This window comes from Pteropus medius, unplaced genomic scaffold (genome assembly GCF_902729225.1).
Source record: "Pteropus medius unplaced genomic scaffold, Ma_sr-lr_union100, whole genome shotgun sequence".
NCBI classification, from domain to species: domain Eukaryota; kingdom Metazoa; phylum Chordata; class Mammalia; order Chiroptera; family Pteropodidae; genus Pteropus; species Pteropus medius.
This window is the reverse complement of record NW_024349801.1, coordinates 3549257-3571228: the sequence shown is the minus strand read 5'-3', so window position 1 is coordinate 3571228 and position 21972 is coordinate 3549257.

The following is a 21972-nucleotide window of genomic DNA, read 5'->3' as shown; positions in this document are numbered from 1 at the left end:
GCGGGTGGTTGTTCATTAGTTAGTTGGTTGGTTAGATGAATTGATGGTTAATTGATTGACTAATTATTGTCTATTTGTTATTGGTTGAGTGGGTGGTTGTTCATTAATTGGTTGGGTAGTTGATTGGTTGATTGATTGGTCAATTAGTTGATTGGTTGGTTGATTGATCTAAACCAGTATGATATCATAAAGGGAGCCTGGATCCCACTCCCAATTCTGCTGCTTCCAAACTCTGTAACCTAGAGAAAGTCCCTTCTCATTGACATTTCCAGGCCACAATTTCCTCATCTGTAAATAGGGATAATGGTACCTTCTTTAAAGTTAATATATGTAAAGTGACATACATCAATGGCACTCAACAAATAGAAGCTATTATCATTGCTATTATTCATCATTGAAATGAAGGATTAGATTCTGTAATTGTCAAACATCTTTCTCATAATCTTTAACATGATGTTACTTTGAGATTTTGACTAGTGAGCCTATGCGATGACCCCAGAAAGAAATAGAGTCATTGCAGCTACTACATAATAAAAGCCAATCTGTAATTTAGAAAGTATATAGAACCCTTGAAGGAGTCTCAAATCTCGTTGGCATTCAAGGCTCCCCTCCCTTGGCCATTTGGAATTAAAAGCCAGCACCAAACACATGCATCTGTTGGTGAGAAAATTCCCCAAAGCTCACCTATACATGACCTACAAGCATTCAAAATATTTAGTTTACAAAGTATATTTGCATCTATTATGTCATGTGACCTTCAGTGTACTCCTGGCAGACAAGCAAAGCTCAGTTAGTCTCCTTATTCTACAGATGCGGAAACTGAGGCTCAGAGAAGTAGAGTTACTCAAACAAGTTGCACAGCAGAGCCCACGGAAGTCCTATTCCTTTCCTGCTCTGGGGCACATATTTAAGATCCTAGGCTGCAAACATGTTTTGAGCAGGAATCCTAGGTCCCAAAACAACTCTGAAATTGCTGTTTCAGTTTGAAATCCAAGGCAAATGCTTTTGGCAACATGCTCTCCAAGGACAATCCACTACTGAAACACAGAAATGTTCTAAACCACCATTTTTTAAAATTTCACATGAAAATACTAAAGAGCTATAAATGAAAAATAAACATCTGGATATTAATATTAAATTAAACATCATACAATTCTGGAAAATACCAGAGTAACCAGATGCCAGCTCAAATGACCATGGCTCAGTTCCCATCACATGTATGCAGGGGACTAGCATCTGATCCTTCCAGAATTCTGGGAAGTGGGCATGGCTTCTTTCTTTTTCTTAGTCATGTCTGGCTCCCAGCTTTTATTTGCCTTGGAGTTTTCCATTCATGCATCATATCACTGTCCCACATGTGACCATCTCTGTTATTTTGGCCTAGTAGATTAGACTCAGTAAAGAAGAAAATTAGTGAATTAGAAGACAGAGCTAAAAGATCACATAGAATGCAACATACAGAAATTAAGAAGTGGAAAACATGAAGGAGAGTTAAGAGACATGGAAGATAGAATGAGAAGCTCCAACAAATATTTAATAAGTTTTCTAAAGAAGAACATAGATAATGAGAGAGAAGTACCTATAGGTGAAATAACACCTAAAATTTTTCCAAAATCAAACAAGGACTTGAATATTCAGACTGAAGGAGCATACTAATTCACAAGCAGCTTGGGAGGGAGGGATGGATGGATGGATGGATGGATGCATGGATGCATGGATAATCTAGTGGTGGACATGAATAATGACCTATCTGTGAAAAGACTCCCTTAGCTTAAAATCAAACAATAAATTTCTAATTCACCTTGCTGCCAAATTCATCTCTCAGAGGTTAGAAAGAGATCTAATATCCTGAAAATCATTCTGACCTCCCCCCCCCACACACACACAAAACTAAAGGAATTCTCGGAGATATGGCAATATAGGGATTTTATTACAAAGTAGCAAAAAGTACATCCCCACCTCATTTCATAGACAGAAGTAAACTCTAGATTCATTAAATAGCTAAATATGAAAAAGCAAAATATTAAAGTGTTTAGAAGAAAATATAAAAGAATAGTTGTATTTATTTTGAGGAAGATTTCTTAAACAAGAGGTAAAAGTAAAAATCGTAAAGGCAAAGTTGGTGAATTTGCGGATGCTGGAGAGTGTGCAAGGCTGAGTCTCAATGAACAACTCATCAGTGATTGGATTCAGTGATAATCAGGAAAGACATCTGGGAGTGTCTGAATTCCTTCGAATCATCCTAGTAGGCAATCATCTATTCAATCAAAGTATCCAGACCAGCAAAGAACACTTATCATCACCACCATAATCATCATCACCATTGCCATCATCACCATTACCATCGTCATAATCACCATCACCATCACTACCATCATCACCATCATCATTAGCATCATCATTCACTTACACATACTGAATATATAAGTTGACCTTATACATTCTATCTGCATTTGCTCATTTAATTCTTATGAAAACCCTCAGTGATGTAGGTAAAATCATTGTTCCACTTTATAGATGAGAGAGCAGAGAAAGCTTATGAGACCTGCTCCCTGTCCCATAGCTGGAAAGTCAGGGGTTTGATGCCAGGGCTGGCCCACATCCACTCTGTGGACGTGGCCATGCTAAGTTCTCCACCAAGTGTCTTCGACCTGCTGCCTTGAAGTCCACCCTCTTCTTGCACTGGCCAAAATATATCCATCTGTATCACAGAGTTTGTTAAGACCTACTAGTTCCTGGGGATTATGCAAGACCCCAGAGATACTGAGTTCAATTTCACATGACTCATTTCATCACTGACAGAAAATATCAGGGCAAAGATTTTTTAGTTTAAAAACATAAACATATTGACAGCTTTCCAATAGTTCCATCATATAAGTAAGCATCAACATGAGGCTGTTGAGTCTAATGGAATGCAAAGGTCCACGCCGGAGAGATAGACATGAATAAACCCTCTCCCCACCCCCAGGTTTACTGGAGAGAACTGTTTTTTGCAGTTGGAAAAATGACTACATTTCAATCAAGATCAAATTCCGAAGGCTTTGCCAGCACTCACAAGTGCCCACATGGTACAGGGCCTGGCCTGGCCAACTTCCTACTCAAAAACCTATTTCTATGGCTCTTTGGATATGAAAAAAATAAAATAAAATACAAGATAAACTCAGCTGAAACCCAAATGAATGGATTAGTTCCCATTTTAATGCCATTTGAGGGTGTTTTATAGCCTGCACTGTGTATCTTTTACACATCTATTTTTAAATACTGCAAACTTAAGGATCTTGATAGAATATATTAAACCCTTTATGAATTCCATCTACAAAATTAAAGCAAGAACTAGGCGGCAAAAATGTGCAGTCAACGCTGTTAAGCAGAGACGGTAGAGCCCGAATTGTACTAATGAGTCCTCTTTTGAACAAGGGGCAGGAGCTAAAATGTCTTGGTCTTCTTCCTGAAGGTTTCCCCAACTGTAAACTCACCTCTTCCATGAAAATGCAGGAAGTTACAGGTGATCAGATGCAGTTCAGTGATAGTGAATTGTGAAAACTGAGGTCAGCTCACAATCTCCAAACCATCTACCTGTGAGAAAGGCCTTCGGCCACTTTAAAACCAGCCAACACCTACTACAGGCCAGGTGCTATTCTAGGCACTTACATACATTAACTTACTTAAGACTTACCACAGCCCTGTGAGACAGGCACTGTCATCATCACTGAAATAGTAAAATACTATTTAACCATAAAATACAGATGGGGAAACTGAGGCTCAGAGAGGTTAAGCAAGTTGCCCAAGGACACACAGCTAGTAGGTGGCAGGGCTGGAATTTGAACCCAGATCCACTGGCTCTGATCCTTTCTCTTAACCACCACATTCCCTGACTCTTGTGGATGCCTGCTAGCAAGGTCATACTTGATTGTAGATACACTGCTATCAGACATAGAGATATATAATGATCCCAGTGTCCCCATCAGACTGCAGATTTCCTCCCTCCAGATGAAGCAAGCAGTGACTCCATCCAATAATTGTGCCACTACTGGCCCATATAGAACTTCAGTGTGAATTAGAAAATGGTGACCCTTCTTCAATCTGTCAGAAAATGGTTATAATACACTTTTTGTTGTAACAAGTCACTTTACTAATATCTGTTGAAAATGTCATAGTAAGCCTCTGTATCTACAATATCTGTGATGTAAATGGAGCCCTTAGGTTTGAGCAGTGCACTACCTGAGCAACTGTACATAGTGGCACTACCCTCCATCCCCAGTCAAGCCAAAACAAATGCAGTTTGAAAAATCTCCCTACAAAACAGATGGCAGTAAAGCAGAAAGGCTCAGAAGTGGTCTCTGGAGGCACATCTCCTATGGTCGTTGTTAGGATTTGGCGAGGTAATATAAGTAAAGTGTTCCTAGAAACTGCTTAGCAAACGTTAGTTATCTCATCAGTCCATTCAAAACAACTCCTCTTCTTTTTATTCCCCAGTTGCAGCCCCCAGACAACATTAGAGAGGCTGGAAATTTCTGCTCTAGGAGGATTTGTCCACCCAGCCAATCAGTGCTTCAAAGAGTTTTCTCCCCAGGAGGTTCTCATCCAAGTTCTCTTACATATTTTTAAAACTTCATCAAAATGTTACTTCTCCTTTATGGAAATGCTGGCTTGCTGATGCTTAAAGTGATCTAAAATCTGATCTGACTCTATATCTCCCTCAGTACAGTGGGCACACATATGACCCCACTATTTTTTCAGGACAACCCTCTGAAGGAGGTATTTTTATCCCTATTTTACAGATAAGAAAACTGAGGCTCAGACCGAGATGTCTTGCCTAAGGTCACACACCCTGTTAGAAGCAAATCTGACACGTCCAATCTGAAGTATTTGGCCTTCATAGGTATTATTTTTAACCAAAGCAGTAATTCAGCCAAAATAAAACCATTTTTTAACTTTTATAGATGAAGCTGACAGTCGTCAAGTCACGGCCCTGAAGCATGCTTCCACGTCACCCTTTTGTTAATAACAGCTCGAGATCTAATTTGCACCATGCTGGACATTTTTCTAGCTGTTATCTCATTTAACCCACATCATCTTTCCATTGTAAAGATCTGAAAACTGAGGCTCAGAGAGATTGTCGTTCCCAAGGTACGTTCCCAGCTGCTCCACGGTAGGTCTGCCTGAGTCGCGTCTGGGGATCTTCTCATTCCTTCACATTCTCTCTGCAAAAACAGAATGAGGCTTTAGGATGCAGTAGATGGCAGCTGTCCTGTTTTCACTGCGTGGTGGTATGTTTGAGAGACAGCTACAACACTGTACTTTTGACTGGTTTACATAAACTCAAATGCATACAATTTATCACTTCGCCCATGCGTATCCTTGGGTCGGAGATGTGCCCACATCTAGGGAACCCCTAGGAACAAGCATTACACAAATAAACTTTGTTTCCCCAATTCTTGGAGCTACTGAGACAGCACACCAATATTTCTATAATTTTTTAAATCCCACAAGAGAAAATTAGCGAACACCAAAAGCCTCTGCGGTTGCCAGCTGCGTGCTAACCCTCCTCCTGCCAAATTTCTGAATAGATTGGCCCCAATATTAAAAGGGATGGTCTGCCTGAGAACACTAGTCATGATATTTTACTCAGAAACAGGATGCAAGCAGTGACAAGAGTTGAAAATCAGGGAGATGGGAGCCCTCAACAAAATTCCTTCCAAAAGCCCTAAAGTCCCGCCCAACAGTGGGTAACACACAAACCATTATTAAAAGTAATCAAATAAAACCAGAAAAATACCACAATTTTACAAAAATTCAATGCCTTAAAACCAATTATTTTATTTTACAATAATTAAAGCCAATAAAATACCATTAAAACCAAAAAAATATATATCATTGCCTTTGGCATAATTATAAGACAACTGGAATATGTTCTAGAAAGTATGTCCTCAGTGACAAGATCATGTATGAGGACGATGAGGAGCGAAGGTCCCCACCCTAGAACCACTCTCTGGCTGAGAGGCTCTGGCCGACTCATTCATTAGTTTTCTTGTGGGTAAAATGGAGACATGGAGTATGGCATGAGGCTGTGTAAATGGTATAGCATCTTCAGATCTGTGTTGTCATTCGAGGACATTGTGGTGTTTAAAATGTTCCACAAATCGTAATGAATGTGGGATCCCGGAGTACAGAGATGACAAAAGCGTTTCCACTCAAGTTTACCAATTGGAAATGGAGAATTGTGTTAAGAAGGATTCTGAGGCCAAATCTAAGGTCAGTGTGATGGAACTTTGAAAACAGGCAGCAATGTCTGCCATAATTGTGGAGACTTGGGTTCAAGAAACGATAAGGTTTGTTTTTTTTTTTAATATAAAAATGCAAAAAGTGAGAACTTTGGTAACATATTCCAGGCATTAGCTATTCTCTGCAAGACATTTTCTCTCACTTAGTTTAATTCTTGTGAACTTTCCAGGGAAGGCCTAAATTCCATCCTTCTCTACTCCAGACTTGATACACTAATGGAATAGGGGTTTCCATTTTCTCAGGCTTCTGACCCTTCCAAACAGGACACAGAGATGTGTAGTCTTCAAAGAATTTTTTCATGTTCATACAAAAAGGCAAATTTTCCCATCTGCCTGGAGGTTGCTCTTGGGCCACAGCCATGGGAATCGCAGAGAGCACTACCACATTCCAGTGAGTTCCCCGCCATCACGACTTCACCCTGGCCAGGGAGGGGGGACCCCGACTCCGCACTTGCAGAGGCTGCTGCGTTGGCCCTGAGACCCGCAGTCCCGGCGGGCCGGCTGCTCCCCAGGCCGCCTCTTCCTGCTTATGGAGCTGTCTCTGCTTGGAAGGCCCACATCTGCTGCCCCGGCCACAAGCGATCCACGCTCCCCATCGCCAAGGGCTGCGGTGCCAGCCCCACGGCGAGAGCCGGATTGTGGTGGTCTGTCTGTGTTTGTTGAAATTGGGCAGGAGAGCCGGCCTCCCAGTCAAGACTGCCTGGAATGTGCGCCCGAGCGCTGTGCAGACGGCTCTGTCAGCAAGCTCAGGAAACGGGCTGGAAGGGCTGGGACGAGGCCCAGGTCTGGACCAGCTCGCCCAGGAACACACCGTCAGGGAGGGGAGACCGAGGGACTGCGCCAGGACAGAGGTCCCTTCTGTGTCGATGCCGCCCTGCTCTTTCTCAGTTTGCAGTGCGAGGCCCTAATTGCCTTGACCAAGGAGAAAATCCAGTAGGAAGCGTCGATTTTCCTATTTGATCACAGCGGCTTTTTCCAAAAAGAAAGCTGAATCATGCTGACTCTGGAGATTGCTGGCATAGCCTCTTTTTTTTCAGAGGTACAATCTCTGGACAACCATTCCCGCCCCCCATCTTAAAATATCAACAGAACAACATTAGTTATAATGAAAGACGTTCCCATGTATTGAAAACTTACTACAGAGAGTATGTGCCCTGCTGAGTGATATTCAAATTATTTAGCAACCAGCAAGCTGCAGACACCGGCTGATAAGCACACACTGGAGCAGTCTCGGAAGCCCCCACTATGCCGAATGTTATCCTAATTTAGTCTCCGGACCATGAGAAAGTTGGGAGAGGGTGGTCCTGGGGGCATGGCAGGGGCAATAGGAGGGCACTTGGGACCTCTGGAAAATGGTTATTTATGAACGAGTGTGACAAAAGTTCAATATGCAACAGTCATGGTCCCAGTGCCTTGTACCTGTGTGTCAGCCCCAGCGAGAAGCACCTGTACAAAGTGGTTTCCAAAATGCCCCCACCCTGTGCCCATGAGAGTTGGAGTTTGTGCCCTGTCCCCTTGACTCAGCTGGGACTGGGACTGCTTGGCCAACAGGATGCAGAGGAAGTAACATTTGGGCGGTCCAAGGTCAAGTATTCGGAAGGCCTGGCCCTTGGAGCCCTGAAGCTCCTACGAAAGAACAGCCATGTGAAGAGGCCCTGGAGAATGAGAGACCACGTGAAGAGCGGCCACGTCAAGGAGCCACACTGCTTGTCTGGCCACAGCCCCTGCTGTCGCCTCGGGACAACTACAATGAGAGACCCCAGTGAGACCGTGGAAGCCCCGGCTGGCCCACAGAGTCATGAGACCCAATAAAAGGCTGTCGTTTTAAGCCGCCACGTTTGGGGATGTTTTGTTACACAGCACTAGAACACTACTTGACATATGTTCCCTTATTTATTATCACTGTGAGGTAGTCATTCTTACAGATTCCAAGAGGTTGAAAAATTCATCCAAAACCACACTACATACTCAAGACCAGCTTGGCTTGTCCGCGAACCCCCTAAACCATTCCGATTTACAGAAGAACTCACAAGCTCCTCTCAGTCTCAGAGTCCCACTCTTCACCGAATCTCTTCATGTCTCCAGAAAGCATCTGCGAGTCTCGCGACTTCTGCTCATAACTTTGTCGGTCTTGCCATTCTGCCCATCGGGGCGTCTTGGCCTCCGTGCCATTAGAACCAGAAAGCCCACCGCCGTGCCAGCTGCAGCCCCCCTCCCTTTCAGAGTGCCCATGCAGCCCCAGACCAAGTACCTTCTCCTGGGAAAGCCGCCGGCCTCGTGACAAGCTCCGTGGGTATATTTAGCTGCTGGGAGACTTCTCAGGATGGCAGTGTTGATCCTGGACGCCGACCTGGCCTGCGTGGAGGAGCCACAGGCGGTTTTCTCACTGCCCGCTCTTCATGCTTTACACGCTCACTCTGCAAGCTTCCTCTAAGAAACAGAGACGTATAACATTTATGAGCTTTATTCCTGTCAGTGTTAATGAAACTAGAAAAAAAAAAATCTCATTTTTTTCCCCACCGTGAAGTACTTTTCCACATTTTTCTGTCTTTATTATGAAATTTCTCTGGCTATGTTAGTTAATTATTCAAAATAAAACTGCCCGGTGAGATTGAATTCATCCCACCAGAGAGCCAAGTGTTTTTATTCCTGTTGTGCAGTGGTTCCTGTCTCTACCTAGCTCTCCCCTCAGCCCTCATTAGGGTGATGGATACCCACCCAGTGTAAGCAATGACAAGCTGGAGAGGGGGAGAGAAACACGTTATGCCCTTCCCCCATCCTTCATGTTCCTGCCTGGCCCTGTTCTCCTGCTTCCCTATGTTCGTCCTTCAAGGCTCTACTCAACTGACACTTCTGCCAGGAAGTCCTCAGGGAGCTCTCCCTCCCTTTACCTTCCACGCCTTCATTGGCACCTGTGTTCCTGTCACTAATCTAATTTCTCTTTTTTAAATCTCATCTTCTCAGCTGTATCCTATGCTTCAAATTTCCAATCTCATGTTCTTCTTACAGACAGCGTCATCATCGTCACAGCTCAGCACTCACCCCATGCTCAGATGCTGTGCCCAGCACTTCTCATGGATTATCTCATTTCATAAGAGATACAACGATATTCCCATTTTGCAGAGGAGAAACCAGGGCTCCAAAAAAGTGAACCGTCAGGAGTAGCCGGGATAGCTTCAGGACCCAGGTAGCTTCAGGGCCTGTGTCTTTAACTCTAACTGAGCATCACAAGTCAAAAGAAGAAAAAGTCAAGAGCACGATTTAAGGTTTTCCTGAAAATGAACAATAGAGAAAAAATAGCTCTTTAATGGTAATACCTGATGCTGGACAAGGTTTATTGGGACAGGACTCCCAATACATTGTTTGCAGTAGTCAAAATTAATATATACATTCTGGTATTTGTTTTTGTGACATAGTGCAAGAATTCTAAAATTAGTCAAAAGGTTTTACTCAATATCGCTTACTGTCAGAACATCTCTTTAGGAAATGAGCAAGATGCAGGTAAAGATTTATACACAGCAATGTTCACTGCAGCATGACTTTCAATAGCAAAATCTTGGAAACAACCTAAATAAACAGCAATAGGGACTGAGTGTGGAAAGATGGTTGGTGTTACTTTCTTCTTTCGTTTTTCTATATTTTCCAAATTCCTTCAAACTGCACGTATTGCTTACGTGATCAGAAGGAAAAATCCATTGTATTTTTGAGGCAAAGCAGGGACACAGGTCACCTCTTTCCTGTTGGCAGAGAACAATCTTTTGGGAAGGCCTTTTGGCAGCAATCATTCTAGTCCAGCAATTCTCCTTCTAGGAATTCATCACCCATAAATCCTTGCACAAATGCGCCAAGATATATGTGCAAGGATATTCACTGAAGCACGACTTGTAATGGTAAAAGACTCAAATCAACCTAAAAGTTTACCCAAAGGAAATGGTTAAATAAATTATGGTACATCCATACAAAGGAATACTGTGTCGTTAAAAAGAAAGAAATGGAGCTATAACATGAAAAATTGGCTGTGATATATTGCTGAGTGAAAAAAGCAGGTTGCAGACCTGTGTGTATAGCAGAATCCCATTTGTGTAAAAAAGTATAAATATATGTGATTGTTTATAGAGACATTAGAAAGTCTACAAGGATATACATCAAACTCTTAGCCAGTGGTTATCTGGATGGGGAACAAGTTGGAAGAATGAGAAACTTTTATGTTTTACTCAGCTCTTATATTGCTTGAATTGTTTCCAAGAGTGGTATTGCTTTAGGCAATATATTCTTTCTTTACTTTTGGTTATAGAAAAATTCCAACATATGCAAAAATAGAAAGATCAGTACGATTAACCTCAATGTACCCGTCGCCCAGCTTCCAGCTTCAAAAATGATCATCTTCTGTCCAGTCTTGTTTCCTCTCTACCCTGTTCATCCAGATTTTAGTATTGTTATCACACCTAAAAAAGAACAACTGCTTAATATCACCAAGTATCTAGTCTGTTTATATTTCTAACTTTTCATGATGTTATATATCATATTTAACTGTTTGTTTGAATCATAATCCAAATAAGAACAAGAAATCATTTGATACGACTTTTAAATCTTTTTATTATACAGATTATTCATTCTCACTCTCTATGTAATGTATACACATACGGATATGTATACATGTATGTATATATAAATATAGATGTATATGTGTGTATACATATCTGTACATATGTGTGTATGAAGTGGGCAATCTGGTTATCCCCATTTAAAAGCAGGGAAACTGAGGCACAGAGAGAGCAGGTAACTTGTCCTGGGCACACACGTTTGTACGGAAAGAGTAAGAGTAAGAGTAACAGAGATTAACTGAAGAACTCAGGTTGCATGTCCTATGGGGTTTGGCTGGTTGCAGCCCATGGTGTGGTAGAACCCATTCTTCTGTCCTCTGTGTTTCCTGTAAATTGGTGGTTAGATCAAGAAGCTCAATGAAATTCAGGTTCGATGTTTTGGGCAAGATTACTTATGAATAGTGGCACATTCTTCCATCAGGAGTCTCTTGTCTCTTGTGTGATGTTAGCTGTGTCGACGCTCAGTGCTGATAAACAACTGACTTGTGGTAATGCGTTAGGCATCACTCCACACACCGTTCAGCACGAAACCAGCCTCTCTACCGAGCAGTGGCTGACATGGCAGGCACACATAACAGCTGCAATCACAGGAAGATTTCAGTAGCCTTAGTTCTTTGCTTCCAGCTCCCTTAAGCTTGATTCCATGAGCCCCAGAAGTGTGGGGAGATAGCACACACTCCACACTCTCAGTGTGCCCTTTGGCTAGTCACTCGCCCCATCTGATCCACAATAACGCATAACATAGAATAACGCCTTTCCATTGTGCTTTCTGTGTGAAACACTATGGGGATATAGGAGGGAAGGGCTTATTTATACAGGTGTTTCATCTACACTCTAAGGCAAAGTCAGTAAAAAGAATGAGCTCACAGACCCTTGGGCAAAACTGAAGGCCTCTAATCAAGGCTTCCTTATTTTCTGGTTGTGTGACCCAGGGTAAGTTACCAGCCTTCTCTATGCCTCAGTTTCCCTGCTTTTAAAGGGGGATAACCAGATCACTCACTTCCTAGAGTAGTAGCGAGGACTGGATTACATAGTATGTATGAATTGCCGAAAACCACGGTCACACAAGAAATGCTAGCTTCTATTCAGCAACCTGGAGGGGTAGCAATGAAGCCTGGTGAGCATACGAGGGATTAGCAGACCCTGAACATTGCATGGCAGGCAGCATGGCAATGAGAGGTGTTTTGTTCTGAAATCGGCCAATCGCGGCCATGCTGCTTCCTACCTTTGTGACCTTAGGCAAGTTACTTCACCTCTTCTAGCCTCAGCCTTTGTGTCTATAAAATGGGATGGCAAGAAACCCGCACCTCAGAGGGGCGCTGCAAAGATCTGACAACCCAAAGCATGTGATGCTAAGAGCTAAAGTTTAGGGGAGGATTATTTTGCTCCAAGCTCTCAGTTCCAGGATTCCTCTTTCTCACTGCATTTAATGTCACAACCGCCCTAGGAGAACTGGTCAATTTATACCCCGTGTAAGGTTCCAAGCACTGTGCCGAGGATGCAGGACAATCACCGGTCCACAGTGCCTTATCTGAAACCTCTGAGGTCAAACGTGATTCAGAGTTCAGAGTCCAGGGGATTTTAGAAAGGCACTGAGATACACACCATGTATTTTCTTAACACTCCAACAGAATCTGGGCAGCACGTTGCCCACAGTGATCAAGCACTTTGATGCTTCTGCAGCAATACATGTGAGCATCTCCCACTAAGCAGGATAAACAAAGACCTAAATAAAAAAAAAAATCAGTTCAGGTCAAATTTTGCCACCCAATCACAACAGGGCTTCAAATAACATCGTTTTGTTCAACGTCATTTTGTTGATTATAATGTTGATAAGATATTGTAGGAACTTAACTTTTGTTTATGTCAACTAGCCTATGGTAAAATGGGTTTCCTTTTACATCATTTCACTTAAAGTTGCCGAATCTATTGAGAACATTAAGTGAAAACTTACTGTAGTTTGTTGCAACTTAGAAAAAACGTTTCAGTGTTCTGATCTTTTGAGATTTGGGCACTGCAAATAAAGGCATGTGGGCTGGCAGTGTAAGTATCAGAGAGATCATACATGGGGTGCAGTGGGCCACAAGAAGACTCATACATCAGGACCTGGTGACGAGGACATCATGCCAATAAGCGGCCTTTAAGACCCCGGAGCCCTTTCACAGATAAGAATCAGAGAAGCCCAAGCTAGGATAATCCTTTGGACTGTAGGAGATGGTCCAGAAAGGCTAAGATGAGGGTGGGGACAAGGTCTTTACAACCCTTGGTCCCTTTGCCCATGCCCTATTGCCAGGGTGACATTTGGATCCCTGAGCCCCTGACGGGCCAGCCAGAGACGTTGTGGGCTCCAGCTTCCCGTAAGGCCCCAGGATAGCAGGACCACATTAGGGGCATGTAGTGGAGTTTCTAATCTCGGCATCTTGGCGTCCTTCCTTTTTTCCAGGCATGACCCCACCTCCTCATATAAACCACTTCTCCCTCCTCTCTCCAACTCCTTCTTCTAGTGGGGGCAGCCATATTCTTCTGTGACTGCCTCCATAGCCACAGCTGATTGACCGAAGGGAGAACCTACGACCCAATCAGAGTGCTTCCCTGAAGTTTTTCACAGTCATTAGGAGAAGATGCAGGAGCAGTGAGGTGAATGGCTCATATGCTGTCACTTCTGCCCCCATGTGGACAGTGAGAGAAAAGAGTGGCATGCGGAGAGAAATGGGCGTGAGAGAGACAGACATTTCTCGTGTTCCCCTGACCGAGCTGACACAGAGACCCAGAGACACAGAGTTGACACTGTCCTTTCTGTGGCTTGGATTTCATCCTTTCAATAAATCCCCATGTTTAGCTAATTTTAATCCAGTTGGGGTGGGAACAGGGTGTGGGGGAACAAATGATCCCAGCAGCTGCCCGTGAATAGCTATCTGGCTTGTAAATGAGAGCTGTGTTGGAAAGTAAAGCCCTGCTTCTGTATTTGTTCAGGAGGTTGGGAGTGGGGGTGAGCACATCTTACCCCAAACCCACCCGGCACCTGTTGGGAAACACTGACCCCATTGCAGAGTTTGGATTTACACGGACTCTGTATAACACCTTATAAAGAAAGCCACTGGTGCAGAAGATTAAAGAACGCCATTAAGTTAGTTGTTTTATTTCTTCTGAGACCGAACGAACGCTGGAAAAGTGCAAGGAAACGTTGCCGAGTTATTTACTCTCCGTTACCAGGGGCCGTGCATCACCTCACATAAGCAGCCCCAGTTGGGTCACGGTGGTGGTTTATAGGGTGTAAATGTTGTGGGGGAGCCAGCACCATCCTGGAGGGAAGCTTAGAGTAGTCACGTGGGACTGAATGGAAAGTTAGCACCAATAAAAGCTCGTGGGCCCGGCCTGGCATCCTGGCCCCAGCGGGACTGTGAAGGAGGTCTACCCAGCTCCATGGAGTCCCTGCCATTCCTGGGTAGAATGTACGTCAAGCTCCTGTCCATTAGGACTGCTCTGTCTCTTTATGGAGTTTTGCAAATCCCTTTCTGGAGCCCGGGTCGTGTATTTTAGGGAGAAAGCATCCCCTTCCATTGCTGGCTGCTATGCAGTGTGAGAAGGAGAAGGAAATTTCACCCCCCGGACTGAAGAAGGCTCACCCTACATCCTACCTGTGAGGCTACATGGGTTTCTGGCCTCCCTTTTTGTCTGCTCCCTGATCATCTGGATTTAGGGAGCAATGGATTTTGGTAAAGCCCCTAGGAGCTTGAGCTAAAGAGAGGGGTCTGTTGTGAGGTAACAGAGGTGATCCATGAGACACTCAGGTCTCAGAGGGCTATACCGAAGCAAAGGCTTCAAAATCAGGGTAGACATGGTCTCTCTCCAACTCTAGTCCCACTCTCTCCCGTTTTCTGTGGGCAAAGCAGAATAGGAATGTCCCGCGGCTCCCAAGAGATGCGCCCACAATTCCAGCCTCCCACAAAGCCACTATTCAAGCCACCCCCAGAGAGCAGTGTCCATGAATCCCAAATTTCTAAGTGAGAGAACTTGATTGGCCAGCCTGTAATCAAATGTCCATCTTCCAGCCCAAGTACTCACGGCCAGGGGTCACAAGAGAAGTCACCATCCTGCTCTTTTTTCTCCTCCTGAAAGCCATTCCCACATCCAATAGTCAACGAATTGTGCTGGGCACCTACTAAGTGTAGGTATGTGCTAAGTCAGGGGACACCATCATGAGCAAAAGAGACTTGGTCTTTGCCCTCATGATGTCTCTATCCGAACCTAACAAGGGAGGCCGACAGGAATTTAATGAACTTTAGGCCAAAAAACAAATCAGATGTGCATAGGCACTTGGAGCACAGCGTGGTTTCAGGTGAGCCACTGGGAGGCTAGGAGGAGCCTGCTGTTTGGAGATCACCTGAGTCCCATCTCTATTAGCTTAACTCCCTAAGTCTCCATTCTCCGTCTCTGGGCTCTTGCCAAGCATGCATTCCATCATCTACCCAGAACTCTATTCTAAAGGATCCAAAACCCCAATTTTTTAAACATTTTTCTCTTTTTAATAATGTTTTATTTTTCAATTAAAAACCCCTCTTGACTCTCAGCCCCTCCTCTGGCTTTCCACATCCTCAGCCCTGGGAACCTCATCAGCATGGAGAAAAAATATTTATCTTATATTTAGCCACATCCCTACCAGATGACTAATATCCTGTCCCCATGCTACAGTGAAGCACCAGACTCAGCACACAGACAATAGAACAGCAGGCTGCCATGGCTGGCAGTCCTCAACCACGGAAACAGGCAAAAGAGAGATGTTGGGCAAATTATCATAACAAATCAGTGACACCTATCCCTTCCACTTTGCCTGTTAAGACGTAACTTCAAATCTTCTTCTTTGAGTCCTTCAGAGGAAAGCTGCATGACAACAGATGGTATGAGAACAACTCATACAGAGTGTACGATGGGTCAGGAGCTGCTCCAGGCACTTGGCAAGGGTTAACTCAGTGGCATGTCCCACCACAACAGGTACTACTATCCTGCCTGTTTTATTGATGAAGAAGCCTTACTCTTCCTACATGCTCACTCTGGAGGAGGTAGTTAGAGGAGAGGTAGTTAGGGTTTCCCTGCCAGAGGAGGGAAATGAGAGAGAATGAAGAAGCCAACTATTGCCCACTTGTCCCTTTACAAGATTTTAATCCAACCTAGGGAAGAAAGAAGTCTTAATTGAATTATGGTTTAGACTGGACTCATTGCTGGGGGGGGGGGGGTGGGGGAGACTATTTCATATTTAAAAGTGATCCAAAAGGTATGTACTTGCCCAAGATTTCACCTTGGGGAGAAGGAACAACATATTAGGAAAGTAGATTTAGTGGGGAATAGTAAGAGGCAGAGGGAGTGGAATTCAAGAACTCAGTAAATGAATTACTTCTTCGTGTGATAAAGGATTCCATATGCAAACACACTTGGGAAAAGCAAGTTAAATGAAAATAAGCAGGTTTCTTTGCAAACATGCATAGCGAAGCTTCACAGGAGGACAGGCGTGTCCCAAATAGATTTAACCACAGAAATCCTTTCATTCTTTTTTTCCCCAGCATCTTGAAACTGTGACTCCATGGAACACACTTTGAGAAACACTGCCATAGATTAATTTGTCGATAAAAACTATCCAAAGGCTAGGAAGAGGCAAAAGGAATGAAAGTGTTCTTTCAGTGTGGTACTGGGCACTGTCTGGCAGCCCCCCCTTCCCCAAGAGTCCTGATTTTCCAGGGGTGTGCGCTTCTGTTTGGCTCTCTGTTTACTATTTATTTGGATATTCTACTAGTTAGTACAGCCTAACTTGAAAGAAACTGATAGAAATGAAAATAGAAACTCATTCAATGCCAATGAGTTTGTTAGAAAATATGACCCCAAAGGTTATCCTTTGTTGACCTGTAGGACATAAACTAGATTGGTAGCCAGTGTTAGCAATCTTATTTCTACATTTTTAAAAATACCTTTCTTGATAGAATATATAAACCCCTGTTCCTCTACTGCTCTTTGAACCAGCTTTGCTTTTTTTCTATCTCCCTGACTAGTGAGTTGGTCGATAGCTATTTGACATGGTTTCAACTTTTTGAAAATTATACTTTAATAATTGTCATCAAGGATGGCTTTCTAAGGAAGATCACATTGAACTAGGCCTCATAGGGTGACTTAGGTACATGGAGTGGGGAGGATATGTCAGGAAGAGGCACAAAGATATTCACCAGTCCACACGGGGACAGCCACACCCATGCTGGTCATTCTCTTCTTCTTGGCTGGTACCTATATTTTGAATGTTACTACACCGAATGGAAAGACATGTTAGCAGGAACGGGTAAATTTTTAAGGAAAGAGACTGAATTAATCTGGCTCCAATAAGAAAAGTCATGTAGTAGGAAAGTAAACTGGAAGAATTTATAGTGGTTAAATAAATTATAGTGCATCTAGACAATAGGATATTCTATATCATAAATCAGAGTGAGTAGATATGGCTGTGCTGATACAGAAAGAGCTCTATGATATATTAAATATATTCTATATCTAGCAATATCTGGGACACATGGTTAATACAAAAAAAAAACAGTATCAAAAAGTGGTATAGGTAGAAAATGATACCATTCATGTTTAAAACTATATAGATATAGACATAAAATATGAATGTGATTTTACACATCAAGAAAATTTCTAGAGAGATGATAATGAAAAATTGCCCTAAACCTAGTCTTAGACAGAGCCTTCTTATATGATGTCATTCACAGCCTCCTTCTGGGAAGAAATTGACATTTCTGATAAAATGCTGAAATGATTTTCAAATAAAATTCAAAATGACCCTCAGTCAGGAATCAATGATTGTCAACCAGTTATTCTTTTTTTTCTTGTGTCCATGCTAAAGATTTGAGAAATGGAGGAAGCTTTTAGTCTTCCCTTTATATGGTTTTGTGATTTTTTGAAATTTTTTGCCATTGCCATGTATTAGTTTAACAAATGGTTTTGGAGATTTAAACATACATTATGTCCAGGTTGTAGAAAAGCTTAAATGTCACATGGGAGTATCTGGAAATTATCACGCAAGCGATAGGGAGCCATGGAAGGTCTTTGAGCCAAGAATTCCTGGACTAAAGTGTCATTTTTAGAAGATTGACCTTGAACTAGTAATTCCCCTGTGCCTCTTGCCCGACTGTGTTCTCCTAAGCTTCTCCCTAAAATGAAGTTTGGACATTGCAGTCTTCCCATGTGAATATTCAGAATAGATTTAAATAGAAAGTGAATGTTAAGAAAAAGTGTGAGGTGAAAAAGATTGATAGATATTACTGAAATCATTGAAATTGATTGATTGAGTTGAAGTATCAATGGACACTTCATTAGAATGCTGAGAATTGTCCAGCAAACCCTTCAGAGCCACCCTGGTCTCTGAGTAGGTTATTTAACAACCGTGTATTGTAGAACCCAGAGTGATGCAAACGATTCTTGTCCACAGAAGGGCAAATAAATTCTGTCCTGTAGAGATACAATTTCCCCATCCTGTAGAAAAGATGATTCTAAACACAAGTCTTTTGCCCTATAGGTCTAAACTAGGTGTGTGCCTATTAGAAAATTCATCTCAGTTTTCCTGGTTGTGAACAGACACGTCTGTTTTCTTCACATTCTCCTTTGAACCAGGTTTAACATCCTACCAACTTATTAGTGACCTGAATAAAATCTCTCATGTATTCATTTCACACTTGCATGAGAGTCATGATTTTACCTTTTGAAAATTATATTTCAACATGGGAATAAATGAGACAGTGGCTCTGCTCCGCAGTTATCATCTGCATACAGAGAATTAGCGATGACCAGGCTGAGAATCTGAGTATTTTATGACTTGAGCATGTCAGGCAGCCGGGACCGGAAAAGAGAGATGTGATTTGGAAATCGTTCAGCAGTCAGTTGGGCATGGAGTGGCAGGGGACTGTTCCAGATGTGGCAGAATGGAGTAGGAGTAGGAGCAGATGGAGAAAGAATTGGGAACAAGAGAAAATCTGATTATCAGATGTGCAACTCGCTTACAGACATGTTTCTGTAATTAAATGATGCTAAACAGGACAGAAAGAATGAAGAAAAATGAACAGTTGAGGGACCTCGATGTGGGGAAACTTGTTATTCTTGAATCTGAACAACGAGGTGTTTTCATAAAAGATAATCAGATAAGAGAGCAAAAGGAGGACTTGTTCCTAGCCGCATCCGAGCCCGTGATCATACAGTATTTACATAAATGTAAAAGCGAATGAAATTACAGGTCAATGACCAGGGGAGCCGCGTTTGCTTGTTAATACACTCTTCTTACCCAGGGGCAAATGGGCAGGCTGTGTTTTGAATAATAATAATCCAGAATAGAATGGGGAGGGTGAGCTTTTGGGAGGAGATCTAGTCTCTGAGGGTTTTTCAGGGTGAAAAGTGATCTCAATGAGGAGGAGAAGGGAAGTACTTTGGAGTCCTTTCCCTGGACTTCAGAATGACTTGGCATTTGGGCTCTGACATTCTGATTCCCCAAGCTGTCACACAGTGTGGCACACGCTTAGCAGGGCAGGGAAGGGAACCCACCCAGCTGGGGTGGGCTCTGCGCTCCAGCCCCTCAATACTTCTGTGACGCTGGAAGCGATTTTCCACTGTTTTCACCTACTAAAAAGACAGCCAGGAACAATGCTTCAGACTGAAACCTCTTGCTTTTTTATTTTTTTTAATATAATACAACTCTCTTGGTTTAAAACTCATATACAGGATTAAGAGGTACAAACTTTCAGTTATAAAATCCATAAGTCACAGGGATATAATGTACAGCCCAGGGAATATAGTGAAAAATATTGTAATAACTTTGTATGGTGACAGATGGTAACCAGATTTATCACGGGGATCATTTTGTAACGTATAGAAATATTGAATCACTGTGATGTACACCTGAAACTAATGGGTGTTGTAATACATCAGTAAAAAATAAAACTCACATACAGAGACCAGAAGTATAGGATTTGGGTTGAGCTCAGAGATTTTGAAGCCAGGGCTCAAATTCTTGTGGCTTCTGCTTGTTGACCTAGGTGGGCTCATCTTTCTGCCCCTCAGGTCCCTTGTCGGTAAAGGGGGTTAGCGTCGCTAGAGCTGGGCCCACTGAGGGAGCCCATGCCTGGCCCACACTGAGCGCCCTGCACAGTGCCTGGCTTACAGTGAACTCCGTAACAGTAGTAAAGTGAAACACACAAGCGTTAGGACGATGGAAGGTGACTGATAATCGTTTCTTGAAATTTGTCCTGAGTTTTGTCACCTTTTGGTCTTTTCATTTGTAAAATGAAATAAGACTTGGTCGCAGCAGAGAGAGTAGGAATAATAATTTTTATAATATTTAAACAGGAGCGTGTAGCACTTACTTCCAGGCACTGTTCTATTTACCCCACACAACACGTCTATGTGGTGGGTGCTGTCATTGCCTCCATCTGACAGATGGAGACGCCAAGGCCCAAAGGACTAACGAACCTGCCAGGAGGAGATGGTGAGCAAGTGGGATTGGAACCCGACAGTCCGGCTCTGGGAATGGAATGTCCCTTCCATGGACAGATCATGCCAGCAAATAGAGACAGAGTGGGTGGAACTCTGCACAGGCTGAGACCTCTCAGCCGTAAGCAGGCCCTTCAGCAAACCAGGTCAGAGTACCCACCTCTGAGCTGAGTTTTGGGGGCTCCCAAAAGTGCCCCCCAGGCACTGTTTCCTGTACCTTCCAATTTGCATTAAGACAAACCTGTTCTGTGGCCAGAAACCAAATGCGTCTTCGTGGCACAGGAGAATTTCCCAGCCGCTTTTATTAAGAAAAACTAAATGCGATGTGAAGGTAGCAATACCCTGGCCCAGCTGGCAGTGTCCATTGTGGGCAGAGCGCAAGACAGATTTCAGCTGGGACAGACAGTTTGTCTCCTGCCCAGGGAGAGCCCTCGCCAGCCACCAGGTGGGGGACCAATTAATTCATGAAGTCAGCTTTCGAGGCCCCCACTGGCAAGGGCAGCATCTACGCACATACTTTTCCGTTTGTGCAGGAAGCAGAGGCAATGTGGAGAGAGAAGAGCTGGGAAGTCAAGTCAGGTTCAATGATTTTATTGAGCGCACGAGGGGCTACCTGGGACTGCTCACCAGCTTCACAGGCACCATGCCCCCCTGGGAACCTGGGAAGAGTTAAGCCAGTGTCTGGAGATCGGAGCAAGAAGACATCTCCAAAAGGCAGTGTTTGGACTCAAAAATTACACTTCTGTGTGGAGCCTCGGAACGCCTGGGCTCAGCTCAGCCAAGCTAACAGAAAGACCTTTCATGAAGCTCTCAGGAGACATTTCAAAAAGAGAAAAGTAAAGTAGAGCCTTTCAAGGAAAAAAGTTCAGCCCTCAGCAAAAACGGGGTTTTTTTTTTTTAAGAAAAATTTAATCAATTTTTGCGGTTTCAATAAAAGCAAAGGGTTTTGTGGTTTTCCCTCAAATTTTGCACCATTTTCCATAAAAACAAAAGCCAATATTTGAAACCATTTTCCCCCAGTGAAAGGGGCAACGTTTTTGCCCAGGGACAATTTCTTGGAAAAACATCTCTGCAGCATTTCAGCCTTGTGATAGCTCTGCCGGAGCCCAAGAAAGCCGCTGGCGTGCTTGTCCGTTGTCCTTGCTAGGCGAACTTCACCTGCAGCCAGATGTGTACACCTGGGATCACAGAAATGTGCTTTAGTTGGAAAAATTCCGCATGAGGAGAAAAGATCTTTTTTCTTTCAAGAGGTTAAATTAGAAGGGACCGTTTTACTTTCTAGGGAGTAGAACATGAACGCCTCAAGGCGACTTCCGATAACACGAGGGTTGTGCCCTATGTAGGTCTGATTGCTGAAGTTCCCTCTTGACATGCATTATAGTCGGATGTGAGCAGAACTGTCATATTTGAGATCTCAAAGTAGAGTAGTTTAACCCTCTTATTTTACCGATGAGGAAACAGGCCCTGAGAGGCTGTGAGACCTTCCCTGAGACACAGAGGTGACTGGCAGAGCTGAGATTCAAATCCAGGTCTCCTTACCTCCGCCTAGTGGTTTGGGTTTGGTTTTGTTT